Here is a 23,027-nt window from a genome sequence, read left to right as displayed (position 1 = left end):
AAAATCTTATTAGCATAGTACAAAAAAAAAATAAAATTGCAAAAGATTCTCTAAATTATAAAATATTTTGATAATATTAACACTTTGTCGAATATAATGGAAAATAACTATTGCATGCAATATTTGTCTTTCTGTTGTTGTCTTGATATTGTCCTAATGTAAAATCGACGGGACAATTATTTGCCACCCCTGTTATCACAAAATGCTGAACAACATTGTTGCTACATCTTCGCATCATTGGCCAGTAATCAAAATATCGAAAAACACTGTGAAAAAGAATATCGTACAATATCTTGTGCTAATAGGGATTGCTCCGTCAAAGTCACGTGATTCTCAAAGGTAGAAGTGGCCTTCTATTGCTACATAGTTATTGCCCTCTAGTGAGCTTTGTCGATGTCACGTGATTCTCAAAGGTAGAAGTAGCTTTCTATTGCTACATAGTTATTGCCCTCTTGTGAGCTGTGCTTAATGCTGAGGTGTCTGTCTGCTTTATGACATTTACGTTGTTATTCAGTGTTTATAAAAATCAAAGTTCTTTTAAATATAATAGTGTACAATGTAGATTCCGTACAATCATAGTAAATAAATAAATAAAAAATGGTACATTCTCGCGAAATTACTAATTAAACTATAATTTAAAATGAATCGTTCACATATGCACCGTATATATAATATTAAACGACACACATCCTTAAGATTTCCTCTTATTTTTCGCAAAAAAGTGTGATCTTGTGGATATGATTCATTTCAACGTCTATTTGTTCGGATTTCTGAATCAACAGAAGCCTTTTATTTTCCTACGGGTTAAGATAAATTATCTGCCCAAAAGTTGTAGTCTCTTTTATCCGGTTCGATTAAGAAAAAATAATTGCTATCATTAAGAAACTAATTTCCCTTAGAGTAATTGCTCAATTTATTTTGGGCGTACTGATTGATCATCATTATCATTATTCTTTTGTCTAAGATTTCGAAATGGAACCGAATAATTGTATTCTATTTAACATCATAAAATCCATATATTAGAAATTTGTTTTTTTAATAATGAATTTTGTAACACGCTAATGAATTATTTATTTAATAATGAGTTTTTTTAATTTATTCTACTATATATATATATATATATATATATATATATATATATATATATATATATATATATATATTTATATATATATATATATATATATATATATATATATATTTATATATATATATATATATATATATATATATATATATATATATATATATATATATATATATATATATATATATATATATATATATATATATAGTGGAACCTGCAGATTCGACTATTTTAAATCCAAATTCATATTTGTTTAAAGATTGAAACTGTAAAAATGAATTAATTATTAACTTTTTAAATTTTTTTCGAAAGCTTCAGGCTTGGGAGATAATGATAAATAATTTTTAAAGGCCCCTAATTTATTTCGGTCTTATTTTCTATACAATTATTCATTTATATAAACAAATATTTCTCATTTAAAAAAAAAAACTATTGATACATTATATATGGATTGTCAATTTTATTTTAATGTTTTGCTGTGCTACCGTTATATTAAAAATTATGTATAGTTTTTTGAATTTTGGAACTTATTTGTATTTATTGAAATTATTTTTTCAAAATTATTAGATTTTTAAAATAACATTTATTATGGCTTAATTTAATTAAAGTGCTTTTTATTCATTTATGAAATATATATTGTATAGAAAACTGCTAATCTTTAAAAATTAATTTTTGTTTATGTTTAGTTTAAAAAATTGTGATTTTTATTTTCTAATATATGAAATCTAAAGAAAGTATTGTAATTATCAAAAAAATCAGAAGTCGAGGTTTTGAAAAATATCTATGTTTGAGATGTCTCTGAGTCCGAAAGATACATTTTTTTTTTGTCTTTATATATGTCTATTTGTGAACATAGTAACTCAAAACACATAGAGCTTGACGAATGAAATTTGGTATATGAACTTTATACCACATTTACAGATTTAAAATCAAATTTTGATTGAAATCCATTCGTAAGAAAACTGTCTATTTTGCCTTCCGAATATAAGTGAAGTCGATAATTGCAATCCGTAAATGGCTAGATAAATAAAGTTTGGTACATGAGTTTAGTATATAAATTGTAGTTTCTTATAAAATTTTAAGCAAATTTTTTAAAAGGTTGAATATCTGTTCTTTCTCATGTATGTAAGCATAATAACCTCAATGATTTAAGTAAATGAATTTTGGTATGTAATTTTGTGACTACAACTGTAACTCTATGTCAGATTTTGGTTTCAATCGGCCGGGAACGGTCTAAAAAATGTATATTAGAATTTCATGTACATTAATAGTATGTCAGGAATAAATTGTCAAAGATCGCACGATTTAGATTTAGTAAAAACTCCATATTTAGCAGGAGACACAGATTGTATTTTTCTCCCATGGATATTTGCGATAAGGTATTTGCGGCCTTATCCAAAGGAGACGAAGGGCCGCGGTGGCCTAGTGGTAAGGCCTCGGCTTCGGAACCGGAGGGTTTCAGGTTCGAGACCCGATTCCACCGAAGAACCGTTGTATAAGCGCATCTGGTGCACGCTAATCCGTCCGAGCCAAAAGTCCTCCAGCTGATGTGATGTGGAGAGGTGGTGCCAGTTCAGGTGTCGTCCTCGTCATCTGACCAAGGTTCAAAATCACGGGGTCCTTCCCCAAATAGTCCTAGTGTTGCTTTAAAAAACGAGGCGTTAATATAACTAAACTAAACTAAACCAAAGGAGACTAGGATTAACATCTTTGGTCGAGAATATGCTTAAATATAAAGATCAATCCTGATCTTTATATTTCATTTCAAATTCTCAATTCGGAATGTATGTGTCGACTTTTTATTGTGGACTCTTCAATTTCGATATATCCAAATTTTATTCTTTAAAAATATAATTTTTTAAAAATTTATTTAAAATAACTTTTCAAAATTGATTTTATCATCGACTTCCTTCACCTTAAGCTTAACAATGGATTATATAAGTGATAAAATTTTAATCTTTATTGTGTCTTATTACCGAGACCATCATCACAGGTAAGCCTTGAATATCAATAACAGATCACTTTCCGACAAACAGCACAATTTTCCACACTCCACAGTTGCGATAAATGCGTTTGTGCAATCGATTGAGGAAACTGTTGGCCATATCACATGGCAATAATGCCGAAAATAAGAGGAAGAGAATTCACTTTGTCAAGGTCACACTTTGCAGACTTTTCCTTATAGGTTGTAAAATGCCACGGATTTTGAGTGAACTGGCATTTCCCTGACAATGGAGATCATTATTTCTTCCTTTTTCAGTGAATTACCGTTTGTTACAGATTTAAATTCGGAAAGGTATGATTGTCACGTTTTTGTTGGTAATTGTTACACGCTGTATCTATGTATATGACGTAAAAACTAATGGAACGAATTATACTGATTATTTTCAACTTTTGCTGCTTCTAGGATTTTTGTTTTTTTGTTTTTTTATATGTCACTTATGCTATAGTTGTGCTATTATTTTATAATAACTTTAGAGAAATCTACCAAAATTCATAATTACTACAGTAAAAAGTTCCGTAGTACTTCATTTAAGGGAGCACGACAAAATATTTATTTGACCAGAACAACAGCATACTGATGATTTTTAGTTCAAAATGTGATAAATTATTTTAAATTATAGTATAATGACTTGGATATATATTTTAATAAGATTTCGTAGTAGTTTTAATTATTATCTGTATATTCAAAATAATTGTAGAAAATCAAGAATCTGTACCTAAGTCTCAAACGCTGGTCGAATTTTGCCAATTTTTCTTTCATATGAAAGCTCATGACTCATAGATAAGTTATTAATGACCACTTGTTTCCTTATTTTTGAGCTAAATCTCAAAAAGATTATTTCTGAATATATAATAGCACATTTTTTAATGATGCGTTTTTTATTTAAATTCTTATCATTTGAAAATGGGTTCTTATATTTATACATGAAAAAAGCAATAAATCCAGGATAAAATACAGTGATCATTTCTATGAGTGTTAAAACAAAGATACCAGTTCTCGAATTGAACATAAACGTTTGCAATTTCTGGTATTTTCAAAACATATATCCTAGTATGGTATTGTTTGAAAACCCTTTTGTGAACGGATTTTTATTTTGCTGTGACTTCAAATTCAAAAGATAATTAAGGAAATAATGCATTATTTAATGATAACTCTAAGTTATTCACTAAAAATAGTTATTTACTGCAATTAAACAACATCTTTTAAGCTTTTTAAAAGTTATTTGATCATTTATTATTTTATTATAGATGTTGAAAAATCCGGAAGAAGACGGTTTTGAAGAGTTTCATGAAACCGATGTTTTTCTATGCGGATGTATTTGAGATCACGACTCACTGAGTTTAAGAAGTCTTTTCTTTAACTAATTGTAAACATTTTCTTGGTTAATGTGTGTAATAAATATTTTTTTTGCCTGGAAATAAAGTAATTAACGTTCTTTATATCGTTCCTGTTCGGTAATTCTACCCTTTATTTTGTTAACTTCAATTAAGTTCTTTCCTACGACTGGATACTCGAGAGATGTTTCACGTTTCCCATTCATTTTCGTTAACTATTCCGTAAGTTAGAATAGTAAAATTTGATTTTCGTTTCATTCCACTGTAATCCTTGGAGATATAAGGAAGTCTACAGTATTTTAATTCGCATCTAGTGTGACAAAGATGATGCCACCATTAAAAAAAAACTCAAATCATATAAATGACGTCTCTACAACGGCGAGGCGATAAAATAGTATTGTGGTATGAAAACGTTTTCTCAAAAGCGAATTTTTAGTAAAAAAGAATTAATGTAATGATTAATTAATTGACATAATGATAATAATTAAATCATTTGTAACGGTTTGGTTAATGAAAAAATATTTTTTGGACTTGGAATGATTTTTGATTATTTCTGGAACAAAATGGAAATTTTTTGTTTAGAATAATATATTATTCATTCCGAAAGATTTCTAGCACTCTATTTCTGTTTTAGGTAGATTCCTATATGAAGACTACCTATTGCAATAGTTCTCATGATTTCGGGAATTTTTTTTCAATTCTTCACCAATCATGGTTCCTAGAACCCAAAATCATCTTCGTTGAAAGTTTATATATATAATTTTCTAATTAATTTCCTAATTTTTATCTTAATTTAGCCCATATTAACTTCATTCTAAAATATTCTTTTATTTCTTGATCCGATTCTCACTTTTTTATTTAATTAATGCTATACATGCTTTAGAAAAAACTTCTGAATTCAGAAGGTTCTGTCGCTCTGAGCAAAGGGATAAAAATCTATAATGCTTGCAATATTCTTTTAAAGATACCTAAATTTCCCTATCCTAAATCTACGTGTCAAAGAAATCCCTATTAAAATCTCATTGTAAAAACCATTGAAGAGGAAAAAATGAGCAAATTGCACAAAATATTTAATTGAAATTTTTAATCCCTGTGAACCAGCTGGGAGCCAAATATACACTGAAGAGACATCTGATCTTTGTTTCATTACAACTTTTTGCTTTATATACAATAATAATAAAATCAATATGTTATTCGTGCCATTTGTTAATAATACTTGCATTCCTTTACGACTTAGAATCCGCAATTAACATGCATGACAATCATTATTGAATGTGAGCATTCTGTTGATTAATATTACTAATATTTCCCTTTCCTTCATTTTGAAGCATTTTACTTCATTCCTGATGTACAAAAATGCCTACCACTATCCCCATTTGACCTTGTTATGACCAGTCTGTCACCTTTCCCTCCCATACACACGTGAGTAATCCCAACCACCTGGCATCCTAGTGCAGTTTAGATTAATTATTTTGCAAAAATAAGCACCCTAGACTGAATTATTTTGATACTCTCTTACGCCAATATCAATGTATGCCTTGGAGCTCAAGATCAGAATATGAAATCTTATTTAGCATTTTCATAATATCGTCTATCATCATTAAGGCGTTCCTTTGGCCATTTATCAGACTGGGATACTCCAGCTAACGCAGTTAGTTGTTAAAGATTGGCAGATATCTTTCTTCAACTCGCTTACTTTCACTTCACTGACTCATGCATTTTTCAGAATTTGTAACGGCCAGGGGTTTTAAGAGTGAATTTTAAATGAATTTCTGTTTGACATCCTAGTATTTAAAATCTTGTAAAGTCATTTCTTTAGGGTTTTGATAACTGGATGATCAAAAATGGATTATATAACTTGAGAAATTTCTTGTTTTAATTTAATATGGGTTTTTTTCCATTTATTTTAATTGTGCAATATTAATAAGTAGGTATTTTATATTTATTATTTTTCATAATAAACATCATGCTTCATAAAAATATATACAGTTCATAAATATACAATATACGGTTTTGATATCTAGATTTTTAGCTATGGATAAAAATAACTTGAGAAATTTTCTGTTTTAAAATTGATTATTTATTTAATCCGTTTTTTTAAAATCTTTTTTTAATGGTGCAGTAGAAGGAATTGTATCTTTTTTATAAAAACATCATGTTTCATAAAATCATATACAGTTCCTTTGTATTGATAACGGAAAGATTTAAAAAATTAATATACTATGAAAATTTTCTGTGTATTGAATAGTTTTGAATTCATCAACTGGAAATATTAGATCTTATTATTTGATGTGAACTTAGGAACATTTTTGTCTTTATTCAAATTCTTTTTATTTACTCGTATATGAAGTATAAGCAAAAGTATTGTTTGTAATAGTCAAAAAATTCAACTTCAAGCTTTTGATTGATTCCACATTTACATCAATCCCGAATTTTATCTGTCTACAAAAGAAGTATATATTGAATTATATCTATTTACCTGTTAATACAGTCAGGAAAAACACGGAAGAAACTTGATGGGAGAATTTTGGAATGCTATCTTTGCATCAGAACACTAAATATTTATATCAAATTCTGAATGATATCCGTATTAAAAAAATCTGCTTATCTTTCCCTGTGTACTCGTATATGAACACGATGTCTCAGAAACACAAATAATTATATAAACAAAATTGCGTTTGGTTTTATTACTAGAACAGTAAACTTATACAAAATTTTGGATCAAAATTTGCGAGTTGACTGTTTGTTGGTCAGTCTGTTTTGGCGTATATAGAAGCAATAATTCAGAAATGCAAAAGCTTGATGAATGAAACTAAATATATGATCTTTAATATAAAAATTGTAGGTGTATATCTAGTTTTAAAATAAACTTGTTAACGAATAACTGTTTATTTGTCAATGTGTGTATATGTGAATTCAATGTCAAAATCACAACTAGCAAAATAAAATGATACTTGTCTTGATGCTAAAATTGCGAATCTATATGAAATATCAAATTAAATCGATCAACTGAGAAAGATGCAAAATAAATATGCGATTATTTTCATTATGCTACGAAGTTAAGCGGACTCATACTTGTTTCTTTCAAGTTTTCGGGGAAAAAAAAAAAAAAAACCTTCATTTAAAAGTTTCAAGAATGCTGAAGGACAGGGGGGGGGACGGCATTCTACTGGCATATCCTACTTTTTTAATGTCATTTTACTATTTTTTTTTTTTTTTTTTTTTGCAATCTGTCATTTTTCAAAGCTCGCGGTTAAAACTAGTCTTCCTAATCGTGAATCTTCACGACTATATTGTTTGTTTTATTACAGTGACCTTATGTGGCACGCTTCATGGGTTACAAGAAATTACGTGTGGTTAGTATACGAGCATTTTTCAAAGAAAACTAACGTCGTAAAAAACATTACGGAACTTTTTACTTCCGTCATTAGATTGGTTGACCGCTTTCTTTTTCGGAATCGTGCACTTTTATGTCGTGAGCATTTTTCGAAATAGACAACAAACACTTTCGAACTGCTTTCTTTTGCGATAAAATTCTCGCAAAAAAATTATTGGAAATATCTTGTTAGGAGGATTTGTGAGCAAGACAAAATTCTGTGAACTGTTTTGTTTGAGACACATTTGTCCTTATTTTTCGATGATGTGTGCCTTAAATCAAATTTTTTATTTGTCCTGTTTCTTCGAAAAATAAAATAAAGATGTTTATTTTGTGGTGATGTCAGACTGAATGTAATGGTTCATTTTATTTTATTTAAGTTTACTTATCTCCAGGGATTAATGTGTATTTCATATTGTAAGTTGATTTCTGGAAATATGGATTTCATTCCATGAATTAGGTTATTAGATTATTTATGATTATAATGGAATTATTTTAGTTTGCAATCCTATCTCTATTAGAACAAGTTATTGTTGGATATCTCCATGGCGTTGTTCAATATCTGAAAGCCGGACAAATTTTGATAGCCTTATATTATTTTAGAAACCTTACATCTTTCTGTTCATTGCCCAGTGTATTTTCCTTATTTTCTGTCTATATCTATATATATTAAATTATATCACAACACATAAATGCACATATACACAAATTCATATTTATTATTATTAGTGAAAGGAAAATAAATTAAATCTTCATGTTTGGATAATCAGCAATAGAAAAAAAAATCAAGAATAACATATTGGTAGAAATTATGAACACGATTTTATTTCTTTTCAACAATGAAATATAAAATGTTGTTAAATAGGCTCAAACTATTTTTTTAAAAATTAATGATATGAAAAAAATGATATGACAATTGTGATATTATTGTAAAAAACAATATTTAGAATTTTAATGTGATGTAAGATTTATTTTTGTGCTGTAAGATTTCCGGAAATTATCTCTTAAAAGCGCATAAATCTAATTTAACATATAATTATTTAAATTTCTCATTAACATTTCAAACAAATCGTTCCGAAATACACTTTTTCCTCTAAGGTATAAATGTGTCAAAGTGCTGTAGGTCAAATGGTCTAGCTTATAGATCGTCAATGCATTGATTCCAATAAACATATTCGTCTTTACCATTAAGAGATTACAGAAACTTTATTATTTACGAAGTAGATTTGAATGAGATTAATTAAAGAACTTTGATTTGTTTTGAAACTGTTAGTATTGAGGGAATGGTGAATTTAAATCAGAAATGACATACTTGCATGATAAAATGAATACGGAAATCGTACTTTTTCATTAACTATGAATATATTTAAATAAGTTTCGTTGATGTTAATGAAGAAATTGTGAAAATTGCATCCTGTGTTTTCTTTTGGAGAATTAATTTTGTTTACTTAAAACAGAAAGTTTACAAACAAATTCTATTTATTTATATTATTTTTCCATTCTTTCAATGTTACGAATGAAAATCTTAATTTTCTAGAACAATAGTGATTTAAAATCATAATTTTGAATACTTATCGTTTCAAAATAGAATGTATTTACGGTAATTACTGACTTTTTTTAATAAAAGCAATACATCACACTTTGTGTTGATGCGTTGCGCATGTGATGACACATTTCTTTGCATCGATATTCTATGTATTACTAGCTGCATTTAGTGACCATCTGGTTACAAAAAATTTCAGTTTAACCCAAGTCCGTAATTTAGTTTTAATAATTTTTTCAGTAAAATATTTTACAAAAAATTTCAGTTGAACCCAAGTACATAATTTAGTTTCAATAATTTTCAGTAAAATATCTTACAAATTACAAATTTGGACCACCATGTAACTCATTCTATTTTAAAATCCTTATATTTTTATATTAATTGTGTTATATGATTTTTTAATTTTCTGTCATTTCAATTAAAATTAAAATTTAATTAATTTTAAATGGGAAATGATTAAACTTCAATTAATCCGGTTTGTAGAAATTGTAAGTAGAGGAAAAAAATAATTCGACTTAGAAAATTATATTCAATATAAGTTATAAAATGTGTTTCAAGATTTACATAATATATCGGAGAATTATTCAGAAAAAAATCATCTGATTCAATGTAAGAAAAAAAATTATTGAACTGCAATAAGAAAGCAGAATATCAAGCAAGAAGGGTAAAAAATAAAAATGTCCAGAAATGTGTAACTTTAAAAAAATTTCATTATTATTTATTTTTAAAATTAAAATATTAACTGTATTTGTCACAGTAATAATTTTTTTTTGTAAAATATGATTTAAACAAAAAATCTGGAAATATGAAATGAAAAAGTAAATATGAAAAAGTAAGATATCTTAAATATGAAAAAGTAAGTTGAATTTTCGCCTTTTGATCATCTGCAAGAGAAGAATACCCGTTTGAAATGTTAGTTGCAACAATGAAGACGATTTGAGTTTCATTTACAACATTAAAAGTATTGTTGTAAATAAAATATACTTGAAAATAACATTTTAATTAATTAAATCTAGCCAAAAAACTTTATGGTTAATAAATTAGTATGATTGAAATGATAAGGTTTATAATTTTAAAATAATGCAAAAGGAATTTTCATGTAATAGCATTTTCTGACATTATACTGGCAAAAATTTATATAAACTCGCTTTTTCAATTAAGTAAAATTCTTATTCACATTTTTAAAAGAAATCGATCCGAGATGCACATCGCCGTCTACTAAGGTATATATGTATCGAATAGCTATAGGCCAAATGGTGTGGCTTTTAGACCGCCAACACAAACAGACAGAAAAACAGAAAGATAGAGATTTAAAATGTGATTTGAAGAAGCAGATGTACAGTTCATTAAAGATTTTTTATTCTTCGTGCTTTCAATGATCCAATAATCCAACTTTTAGTTTATGTCTAGGTTTCTTGTCCAAATCTTGACGAGGGTAGAATAGAATAGAATAGAAAGACAGAAAGCAGAAAATAGCAACCGTGAGAAAATATTCTAAGCGTATATAGTTTTAGAAAGGAATTTGTCTACGTTTTGATTTGGTGGGAAAAAGAACATCCCGCACAACTTGGCATTTCAATTTAGAATGAAGTTGGAGTTCAAGTGATTACTGATTATTTTTATAACATAGCTAACCTGAAATCATCATACGCAGACACACATTCAGATATATTTCTGAAAAAAAGTTTTTATTATAAATTAAATTATTTATTTTGAGTATAAAATAAAATTAATTTAATTTTCGTTGTTTTTCTTCGGGGAATATACTATCTATTAATTTTTTTGAAAACATCCTTAGCTTTGAAACTGTGATTTGCAACAAAATGTAATCGTAATCTATATACGAACAATATTTTTCACTTGATACTTTCCTTGTTTCATCACTTTTAAGAATAGAGGAAGTAATTTATTCAGTTTACGAAAGAATGAAAGCAAATGATGGATTACATACATAATTTGCATAGAATATTAGGCGTCAATTGAGGATAAAATCGTGAATTCTGTTCTGTAATTGAATATTCATTTCAGGATTGAAAATTCATAACAATTCTTTGTGATATTACATTTGCATGCAAGTAGCACAAATTCTACTCATAATTTAGGTAAAAGTGTCCTTATTTTTTATACAAATGCGTCTCGAATGAGAAATATTGATTTTAGAAATGGAATAAGTAATATATATGCATTTTTTTGCAATGTTTGTACGATTTATCTCGGAAATAGTCTGCTAAAAGTTGCATTTTAAAAACACTGAATTTCACGTAATTTTAATTAAATATTAAAAGTTTTTATTCCGCTTAAGAAATAACTAATAAGAATGAATATCTGTTAAAAAAATAGAAATATTTAAAAAATTGAATTCTACGCTCTTTTAAATATTGTCTGACATTTTTATTTTATTCTAATTTCTAAATAAACCATGTAAATAAATTGTAAGCAAAAAGTTGTTGACTTTTTTTCAAAAAACTATACTAATCGTCTGCTACTAAATAGAAAATAATTAAAATTCATCATAAAAATTAAAAATAACATATTACAATTAATATTTTATATTCATTGAATAACTTTTTCTAGTGAATAATTTAAAAGTAGAATCTCTAAATGATCATTTAAAAATGATATAAAATTTCTAAGAGTAAATAAAATACAATATTTCAGAAATAAGTTAAAACGTCTTTTTTTAGATGTGATTAAGTATCAACTTATCATTTTCAAATCTGTACTTATTTATTATTATTCCGAGTTATTTTGAATAATTTTTGCCTTTCTTTTATAAATTAAAATATTTTTTTTTAAATTTGATTTTAGGTTTTTGAATGAATATGCAAGAGGACTTTCAGATGTAGATGCGGTTAAAACTCTCAAAATCGAGAATTCGACTTTTATCTGGTAAGTGTCATGAATATATTTCTTTCTAGATTATGTTTTTGATACGGTTTGATTGATATCGCTTGTTGTAAATTGTGTAAATATTTTAAATTCTTTTTTTGTTTGCAATTACTATCAGTGGAAAGTATGAATTTTCACAGATAGAATAAAAGTTAGATGGATAAGATGAATAAGATGAATTTCACAGATAGAATAAGAGTTAGATGGATAAGATGAATAGGATGAATTTCACAGATAGAATAAAGGTTAGATGGATAGTATAGAATGAATAGGATGAATTTCACAGATAGAATAAAGGTTAGTTTATAAGATGAATGGATAGTATAGAATGAATGGGATGAATTTCGCATATAGAATAAGAATAATATTGTGTACAAATTGGACAATATACGCACAAGGATAATTCGTATCAATTTTCATGATATTTTTTTCACATAAAATTTATAATGTACTTAAACATATCTAAACTTTTTAAGCAACAACTAGTTCTTAAATAAATTTTTATTTATCTCTAAAATGTCATGTGATAATTGCTGCCTTTTTATCATGTTAATAATTTAAATTTATGAGTTAAAATTAATAATATTAAAAACTAATATAAAAAGAAGATTTATGTGTTTTCAACGACATGAAACCAGCGTGAAGGGTCTCCCAGAAATTTTCTCGCTTACAGTCTAATAAAAGTGTCATTTCCTTTCCTTTTGGACCGTAAATACTACGATTACTCAGCTTTTTATTTTCCGGGTCCCGTGTATGAGAAATATCTGTTTTTCAGTACAGTAAACCAAACCGAATATATATTTGAGTGCTTTTTATTTCCACCGATGGAAACCAGAATTTGATACAGAACTTCAATTGCGATAACTGATCACATACCAAATTTCATTTATTTAGGCCATTGTGGTTTTTGAAATCACGTTTAAGTACAAGCAAGACAGCAGAACAAACGACTTTTAACCTTTTGATGAATTTAATTCAATAAAAATCTATTCTTTGTTAAATATGTTTATTGAATATTATTTATCTAATCCCATGCGTTATTAAATTAGCTCTTTCACATGTATATAAAAGTGCTAACCGACAAAAATCAACCCCTTGATGTATGATATGGATTTACACCTTAGACCTAAATCTGTGCATCATATTTTCACCCATCTTGCTTTTTAATTTTGTAATAGCCATCGTGTTCGCTTTACCGAATAGCAAAATGGATGGACTTAGTGCCAGTAAATTTCGTTCAAAATATGCTAGAAATCTATAAATTTATTGTAGAGACTAATTATAAATTTCATCTATTTATCTTAAAGAATTTTAGAGTTATTTTGTTCACTGACTAAAATACACATGTGATTCCAAAAATTTAATTTTCAGTGAAGATTCATTAAAGTCTTGAGTTTGAATTTTTTTAATAATTACAATGCTTATTTTTTGTTCATTTGAAAAAAATGTGACTATTTTATTTCATTAAAATATGATCAGCCTTTGTACTGCATAAAAATTTTAAAATATTCTCTGTTTCCCTTTGCCTTTAACTTTTGAAATTAAAAATTTAATTGTAGATAACAATGATAAAGCATATTGCTTTTTAAAAATTTCTGACTTCTTATATACAAGAAATGATAAATTTAAAAAAAAAGTATAGCTTTAAAAGAAGCATAAAAAAAGAAGTATGACTTAGTACAAAAATACAAGAGGACGTTAATTTTTTTTATAAACATAACAATATTGCCAAAGGCTTTTGAGTAGAAAATGTGCAAAGAACAAATTCCATTGATGATTCATTGATCTGGAAACAGGCGATTCAACTTTGGCTGAGACACACAGGCAATGTGCCGATAAAAATGAAACTGATTTCTTGTGACTAGATTTATTCCTAGAAACCAACGCCCAGATCCTTTTAAGTCACTGCAATAAGCTCCGAGGGAGAAGGCGTAGTTAAGATAAATTAAAAACCTGACAGCTCTTTAGTGGCTATTATAATGATTACTCGCAGATGAACGTAATCTTGAAAATAAAAAATATACATATCCTTGTTATTTTCATTAAACCACGGTTGTTGAAATAACGACGTGAAAACAAATTCACCATTAAAATGAAATTTTCGTACAAATGTTTTAATTTATGACAAATTATTATTACATCTTCAATCGTTTATGAAATACCAGCCGTCTTTAGCGTTCAGTTCATTTGCCAGCAATATTGCTTTTGTTTAATCTGAATGAAATCTTGTATACAAAGTTAAGTATTCATAATTTCCCCGAGGACGAACTTTTAAGTATCGATTCTGGCAGGTATTAATGAAGTTTTAAAATAATAGCCTTGAACCTGTTTAGTTTATTGTGTACATGAATCATTCTAATTGGGCCAAGTGCTACAATATTATAGAGCTGTCAAAAACATAATTTCACCCGGTTTCATTTTATCTCCCATTTTTGTGGTAATGTAAAACACCATTTTCTTATTCCTCATATAAACTACGCAGGAGTGAAAAGTATCCTTCTTACTTTGGTTTGAACAACGGACAAAAATCTGGCGATGAAATAATTTGATGAAACTATGAAAATAGTGTGAATTTCATGGCAACAATAAATATATCGTTGAAAATTATTTTTTTTTTCAGACATTGAAGATATTTAGAAAAAAAAACCTGCATAACAAAAGAATTGTTGACAATAAAAAGACATTTTTTTTTTTCAATTTTAAAATGAAGTAAAAATTAATTTTTCAACATTTTTGGGATTATCACCGAAATATTCCAAAATTCCATCAATTTAATTAATCTTTAATTAATTAATTTCTGACTGAATTTGAATTGAAATTTCAAAAGAATCGTCCCATTTTCACCCACCAAATTGGATTTGTGCCTAATATGGTAGCTCTTGGTAATAAAGGGGCTGTCATGTGGAGCTCCAACACTAGAAGGACAATTTTTTAAATGGTGTAAAAATCAGTTTTACGAAATAATATTTTGGAAGAAATTACAGAAAGGCATCGAAATATCTCTTTAATTTTTGATTAATTAAATTTTTTAAGGTGTGTGCTCTCAGTATCCAAAGTGTATTTTCTATAAATTTAGTAATTGTATGTAATACTGTGTGTCCCACATAGCGTCAACAAGCACGCACGCGTCCCATTACTCTTTCACTATTAATAGAGTTTCACTTTAGTTTTAACACTACTACTTGAAGGTAGGAATGTTTATATTCAGTGTTTCAAAATAATTGTACATTGTATTCAATATTCATTCTTCTGCTATGCCCAGACTAAGATATTCAAATTAAGACGATGTAGTGGACATTCTCCATTTTTTTTATTGTAGCGGAATGTGATTTACAAAAGCGAAACACGACTTTCATTTGACCAACAGCTTTTTCTGTTTGCCATAATAAACTTTTCAAAAATAATTTAGAGGCAACGACCATTTTTAGGGTTCTAAAGATATCATCTGCTATATAAAATGGAATTAATGTGTTGCTTGTTGTATTGATGAATTATATATATCTATACTACTATTATAAATGTGAAAGTTTTGATGGATGGATGGATGTTTGTTAGTCAATCCCGTCAGAACGGCTGAACAGAATTGAATGAAATATAGCTGAGAGATAGATTATAGTCTGGAATAGGACATAAATTACTATTTATTCAGTTTAATTGAGTGGTTAATTGTTTATTAATTAGAAACTAATATCCCCGCCAAAAAGCGTCAAATGAGTAAAGCTTCAGTATTTTTTTTTTCCTTACGCCAATGAGATTAGACTTAACATGATTTTGACTATTATTTCAAATGATTCTGTTTATTTTCTTAGTGTTCGATACATTTAAAATTAAACACTGTTAATTAATCGATCTTTCGGATTCATTCTGAAGTACTTTTGAACTAAAATAAAACAGAATAAAGGAAATTAAAAATTTATAATCTACATTGCGTTACCCCAACTGGCGTAGAAAATTCATACATTTGTGTTGCCCCAATTGGCGCTGAAAATTCACGCATGCGCAGGAGTAACAAAAGATAAAGCCATTGATGCTATAAATTCCAATCTGTTTCCACGCATACGAAGTTGCGGGTAAGAGCTAATGTAGTTATATTTCTGTTTAAATAATATTCTGTAATCAGAAAATAAATATATTTAAAAACTTACCAAAATTAATTACTTAGGCACGTAAATTGATTAACGAAATAAAAAGAAAATAGTCATCTCATAAATGTGTAGTTATATTACTAAATATTCTGAGGTTTGATATCTTGCATGACTAATGTGTATAGTTTTAGCAAATGAATAACAGAGCAGCATAATGTAAATGCATACAATTATTACTCAAGTGAAACACGTCAAATACATTGAGCCAATCTTCTTTCCATCTGCAATCTATGACCATTAAGAAACGTGGAGTAACAGTTGTGCTAAGGTAATGCAGTTATTTTTACTGACTTATTATGAAGTCACGAAGTGATGGATTTTAGTATTTTTCTGCTCTAGTCAGTACGTATTATGAGACATCTCCTTTTAATAAAAATGTTAAATTAGTTTCTTATTTCAGCATATCTTTAATATATTAATGATTTATTTTAGGTTAATATGTTTCATTTGATATTTATCTTTATGGCTTCAGATTGCCCAGACTTTTTATGGAGCATTATTGAAGTCGCTCTTTAGTTTTCTAAATATCATAATAGCAAGTGAAACCACTCATACATAGGAGATTGACTAGTTATGTTGACTTGGTTAAATGTTAATATTATTCTATTTCTCATAGAATTTGTATTTTTTTACGAAGTTTCTTTTATTTACCAACTAGGAAAAATTAAATTTTTAATTAACATGCTTTCCCCTTAGCTTAGTCTGGCTCGTTATAAATCTGCCATTCAAGTCACATAAATGAATAATTAAACTGATTTTAACATTTTGTGGAAAGTTTAAATTTACGTTAATATTTATGTAAAAATATGGTATCTGACATTTGTAAAATGAATAGTTTATTTAGCAGAAAAAAAAATGGATGCAAACTGTAAGGACAGGCAAAATAGACGCTTTGAAAAAATTATTGATGTCAGTTTAAAAACATTAGATTTCTTAATACTCTTTTATTTACGGATTAAAACGCACCTGAAGAGAGAAAAAGCATATGCATATGTCATATTTTAACATTTTAATTATGAGTTTGATAATTCATTAACTTTTCCGAGAACTATTATAAACTGCAAAAAATGAATGTTTTGAAAGATATTAAATATTGTCACTTTGTCATGGATTAGTTTTTTTTTTCGCTATAAAACACTCGACTTCTGTAATTTTTTTATTTAAATGATCTGACATTTTTACGATACAAAATACAAGATATGTCAGTTTCTTTTCTCAAATTTGACAATAATTATCTTTTAATCCTTACTTTTCGAATTCAACGAAAAGTGTATTTTAAAAAAATCAGAAAAATTAATCTGAGGAAACAATCTTCCTAATTATTTCATGTTCTTCACATTCATCAATGAGAGTGAAACCTTGTGATATCAGGGATAAGAAGGATTATTAGCAAATGCAAATTGTAGAAACTGGTTTTGCCCTCAAAACAAATTGAAGGTCAAACAGAGGCAATGTATTTGTCTGTTTGCGTAACTTTCATGTATGTAGATGGATTAAAACGTTTAATGCTTAGTTTTGACAGCCAAACAAAAGGTGATTATTGCTCATATTTGGGAATTATAAATCTTGAAAGTTTTTTTTTTAATGAAACCTTTTTATAAACTCGCTGGAAGTATTGTAATCATTAAAAAAATCAACCTTCAGATTTAATGTATTTTGATGATTTAAACCCCTGGGAGCTCGAGAAACACTTTTTTTATGCTTAAGTTATATACCTGTTATTCTTTAGATGAACATATGCAATAACTAATGTATTAGAATCAATTAGGCTCTATGGGTGATATATATATATATAGGTGCACTTTTGTTATTCAAATAGGATGAAAGTTTCATTACAATTTCAACTTTTTTTCTTTGCAGCTTTCACTATATCCAGGAAAAATATTTTAAATATATTTAATTACTACGAACTTTCACTTTTTTCTGATAAAATTATCAACATGTTTATTTGTACATTAATTAACCATAACAATATTTTGTTTGCGGAACGTTAGTTGTCTCCGTAAAATTTTCTCGCATGCTCTCTAATAAACTGGTCATGCCACAGAACGCCTTACATGGCATTGGCATACAATATTAACAAATATTAACTATTGGTGTGAACTGTCGTATCATCCGTGGCGAGATATTTGACAATAAATCTCTGGTACGCGTTAATGGTATCCAAAAATAGAATTTGTGTTTTAGACACGTTTTTCTCAAAAGATTGAAGGTAAAATTTGACACCAAACTGCACTTGTAGTCACAAAATCTTATGCCAAAATTTGATATAGTTAAGTCATTGCGGTTTCTTTTAATGATCGCGTTTACATGTTTCTGAAGGTACAGACTGACAGGCTATTAACCCGTGGTTGGAATTTTCTCAAAATGTGGCAAGTATCTACGCTGTAGATGTTAAATCTGTGTACCGAATTTTATCTATCTAGCTCTCTTCGTTTGATATTCTAGATTTGATTCGTACTGACGCATTTCCTCTGAACAGATTTTGAGAAAATTCCAACCACGGGTTAACAGCCTGTCAGTCTGTTAACCCGTGGTTGGAATTTTCTCAAAATGCAGCAAGTGTCTACGCTGTAGATGTTAAATCTGTGTACCGAATATTATGTATCTAGCTCTCTTCGTTTGATATTCTAGATTTGATTCGTACTGACGCATTTCCTCTGAACAGATTTTACACAAAATTTGATAGAAAGCTGCAATTCGGTATATACCAAATTTCATACATCTAATTTAAAGAATTTTTTAGTTATCTTTGTGACAAGCAGACGGGCATTTTCCTAAAACATATTTTCGAACTCAGGACCCAAAATGGGGAGATTCGTCAAAATTTCGAGTTCAAATTTTCTGACGATTAATTTACTTTCTCTACATTACATATACGAGAAAGAAAAAAAAATGCGGGAATCGGAAGAGAAAAAAAATATTATGACTTTATCGAAAAATTAGACTAAAAAATTTTTTTAATTGATATAAAAATGTTTTCTTCGGTTTATTGAATGTTGTGTTACGAAATATAAAGAAAACAACAGGGACGACCTTAAACAAAATAGGTAATTTTTGGGAATGTTTAAAACAGCAATTTCAAACCAGTGGACAGGAGAATGGCCATTTGATATTTGTTTTAAGTGCTGCTTTTTCAAAATTGAAACCGAAAATTATGTATCAGAAATACTTTTAAAGGCTGCATAAGGAAAGTATTATGAAATAAAGAAGATCCTTTAATCGAATTGTCATGTAACCAGGTTTAAAAACCGGTTTTTTATATCAATACCATTGGTTCTGATTTGGATAACGTTAGGTAACAATATCCAGGAATGATCAAACATGCACTAAAGCATTTAATGGGAAATTAATGGATAGTTAATGGATACTTATCTATATAAACTTACTTTCTGAACTTTAGTTTTTTAAACTTAAGTACAGAAAAAAAAAACTGAACATGAAAATGACTTATTGTTGAAATTATGTAATTTTTATCCCTATATTGATTTTATTGCGAAAGAGAGACTGTTGAAAATTCCATTTTTTGTTATTTTGAAATTTGGTGTCGGTTTTTGAGATTTTCTTACATTTTGATACTATGTAATAAGAGTTTAGTTTTTTGCTTTATAAATTGTCCTTTTCGTAAGCTTTGCTAATTACTTTCATAGTGTACTAAGTATTTTAATGAATTGATAGTGAAATTAATTCAAGAAAGCATAAAATTTTGACTGGTTAAAATAAATTTAGACCAATTTTAAAATGGCGAACGATTGGTGATTTTTGCAATGTCATTCAGATCATTACAAAAATGGAGATTTCATTTCGATACTCATTATAATTTAAGATGCATCTATATTGTTTAATTGAATTAAATAAGTTAATTCCATTGCATTAGTTTTAATGTTCCTTTACGCAATATTTTCTTCAATTTTAATTGATATTTATAAAGCTTACAATTTTATTTACGGATGAAAGTTCAATTGCTTGTCGGGAAAGAGTAAAGTTTAAGTCTTTAAAGGAGAATTCCCTGTCTCCGTGGCCATTTCTGGGATTTTGGCGATGGGAAGTCATTCTCCTTAAATACGGCATTCATTCTAAGGCGACAGGAAATGAAATTCCAGGAGCTCATCATGCATTTCCATTGGATCTGTGGCTATTTGATCCAAACTGCATCTTCTGGAATTTGCATTTAATTTCACGTTCCACTTAACTAGACGCTAACAGAATTTGAAATAATTTTAATTTTTGGAAGTAGATTATAAATTTTTTCTCATTTTCATTTATTTATGTAACAGCTGTATGCAAAAATATATTCCTATGGAAATATATTTGCATAGAGCAAAAGATAATAGAAGGCAGCTTTTGATGTAAATTAAAAAATATGATTTGACAGTAAAATAATATGATTAAAAAATATGAACTGACAGGTCAGAACATGTTCTTCTTAATTATAATTTTTAAAATTTAATTTCGGGACTATCAGATGTTTTCCAAGGTAACTTATGAACATATTAAATCCGTGTTTACTCTTATAAATAAAAGTACTGCAAATATATAAAAAGATTCACCTTTAAGATTTTGACGAATCTCCATATTTTTAGATCTCTATAAATTACAAAAAAAAAAAAAAAAAAAAAAAAAAAATAGCGTACCATTTTTTTTAAAATTGTGTTTACCTAACTAAACTTAGCGCTGCAAATGAAATTCAGCAGGGACATTCGCACTAAAACTGCAGATCAATATCAAATTTTTGGGCAGATTCCATCAAGGGATTAGCTGTCTGTTGGTTTGTCTATCTATCTGTACGTAAATACGATAACTCAAACAGAACTTGTAAAAAGAAAGACTTTTAATATGTGAAACTTCCCTCAAAATTGTTGGTCTGTATCAAATTTTGGAACCAATCAGTTAACATAACTTTCCAACAGACATACAAGATATTTTTAATAATACGATGAAACTGAAACACTCGCCACATGCGAGAGAGTTCAAAGGAGAACTCTCCAAATCATATGATACTTGTCAATAAGAAACGTGGGTAGCAAGCATATCTCAAGCATATTATAGCACAACTACTTGAAATATTTAAGAAATTTTTTTTGCCGGGTAGGGGGGGGATAACTATATATATTTTTTCATTCTGTAAGACACAGATTTAATCTGAAGATTTGTTGTTATTGGGATTTATGGCACTTTACAAGCCCGCTGACAGTTATCTGCCAGCGATTTAAGCAGAATGAGCATCTCTTGTTTTGTCAGTAACGCCAACCGAAGCCAAGAGTTCGACTTAGCTACTTACATGTCACAACCTTTTTTACGAGGCGGACTTCATTCATGCATTTCAGTCACTCATCCACAGATCGTAATTTAGACCTGAATCAGAGAACGATCACCTCTGAACCAGTACTCCCAATGGTATTACTCTCGACATGGAAGACTTTGTGACCACGACAGATTTTATACATGTTTCAGCCACCACACACACGGAGAGTCTTCGGTCGGCGGGGTTTGAACTCGCAATCCAAGGGATGCGAATCCAACACCCTACCAACCAGGGTGAGCATATTCATTGATGGATTCATTCAGGTGGGTTTAATTGGCATATTCATTTGCGATGGAAAAAATTCTCGAAATTTATTATTATTTCTCGGGTTGGGTTGTATATTCCTTGTGAGAAATTATACCCTCCGTATATTACCAAAAGTAGACTACAGAAAAAAAAATGCCTGAAATTCGGTTTATTTACGACTTTCTGTTCCTCACAAATACGTCATATAACTCGCATCAAAAACCTTGGTTGTGGTGAACCATATGCTAATTTCTTTATTCGGTGATGCATATTTAATTCTCTTTATATATTTAATTTATTTAAATAGACTTGTTTCATATTTAAGATAGAATTTTATATTCGATTTTTTACTCATTTTTTTTCATCATAATTTAATTATCCGTTAGCTGATTCGTTTAGTTAAATTTTGATTCAATGTTCGTGGCATCATATGATGCTGAATTTTGAGACAACATGATTTCAAGAATTAGTAATATTTATAAGAATGAATTGTAAATAAACTATTAAAAGGCGGAATATTATTAAAATAAAAAATATATATTATTTTAATGCACTTATAAATATGTGTTTTTTAAAAATGTTGTATTTAAATTTAACTCATTTTAGCTACGTAAAAGAAAATGTAAAATGAATTTTTTATTTGTTTTGAATAGAGTAATAATTAAGGAAAATTATATCTGTATTCATATCATCTATAACTTTATATGATTGATAAATCTGTTGTAAACTGTTGTCATATTCCATAGATATCCGAAATGGTCATAGATTATAATTAGTGAAGTCATCTTAAAATTTAAATTATAAATCTTATATCTTTAAAAGTTATGTAAAATCAACATCAAACGTTTATCAAAATGCCTGTTTCTTTTACTTTTCTAACCAAAATACCTGCGCAAACAACAGCACATATATTTTAATTATCGATCATTTTTATATAATAATCAGTCTTTAGAAGCCTTATAAAAACAATTTTATTATAAAAATCGAGTATTCGTAGCAAATAAAACGAATTATTTTTAATCATCATAAGCAGTCTGGTTATTTCAGATGTATTATTGGACGACTTATGCAATTTTAATGATTGATCTCTGTTTGAT

At 28.1% G+C, this 23,027-nt stretch overlaps 1 protein-coding gene across 4 annotated transcripts in view; it reads left to right on the top strand.

Moving 5' to 3' along the window:
• The window catches only part of LOC129963793 (cytokine receptor-like), a 237,786-nt gene that overhangs the window by 67,261 nt on the left and 147,498 nt on the right, over nt 1-23,027 (top strand). For all 4 annotated transcript variants that reach the window (XM_056078354.1, XM_056078346.1, XM_056078347.1 and 1 more), the window contains exon 2: nt 12,154-12,234. The gene's annotated coding sequence lies outside the window, so the exon portion shown is untranslated. The remainder of the gene's footprint in view (nt 1-12,153; nt 12,235-23,027) is intronic.

This window comes from Argiope bruennichi, chromosome 3 (assembly GCF_947563725.1).
Source record: "Argiope bruennichi chromosome 3, qqArgBrue1.1, whole genome shotgun sequence".
In the NCBI taxonomy this organism is placed as follows: domain Eukaryota; kingdom Metazoa; phylum Arthropoda; class Arachnida; order Araneae; family Araneidae; genus Argiope; species Argiope bruennichi.
This window is presented reverse-complemented; position numbering and strand designations above follow the sequence as displayed.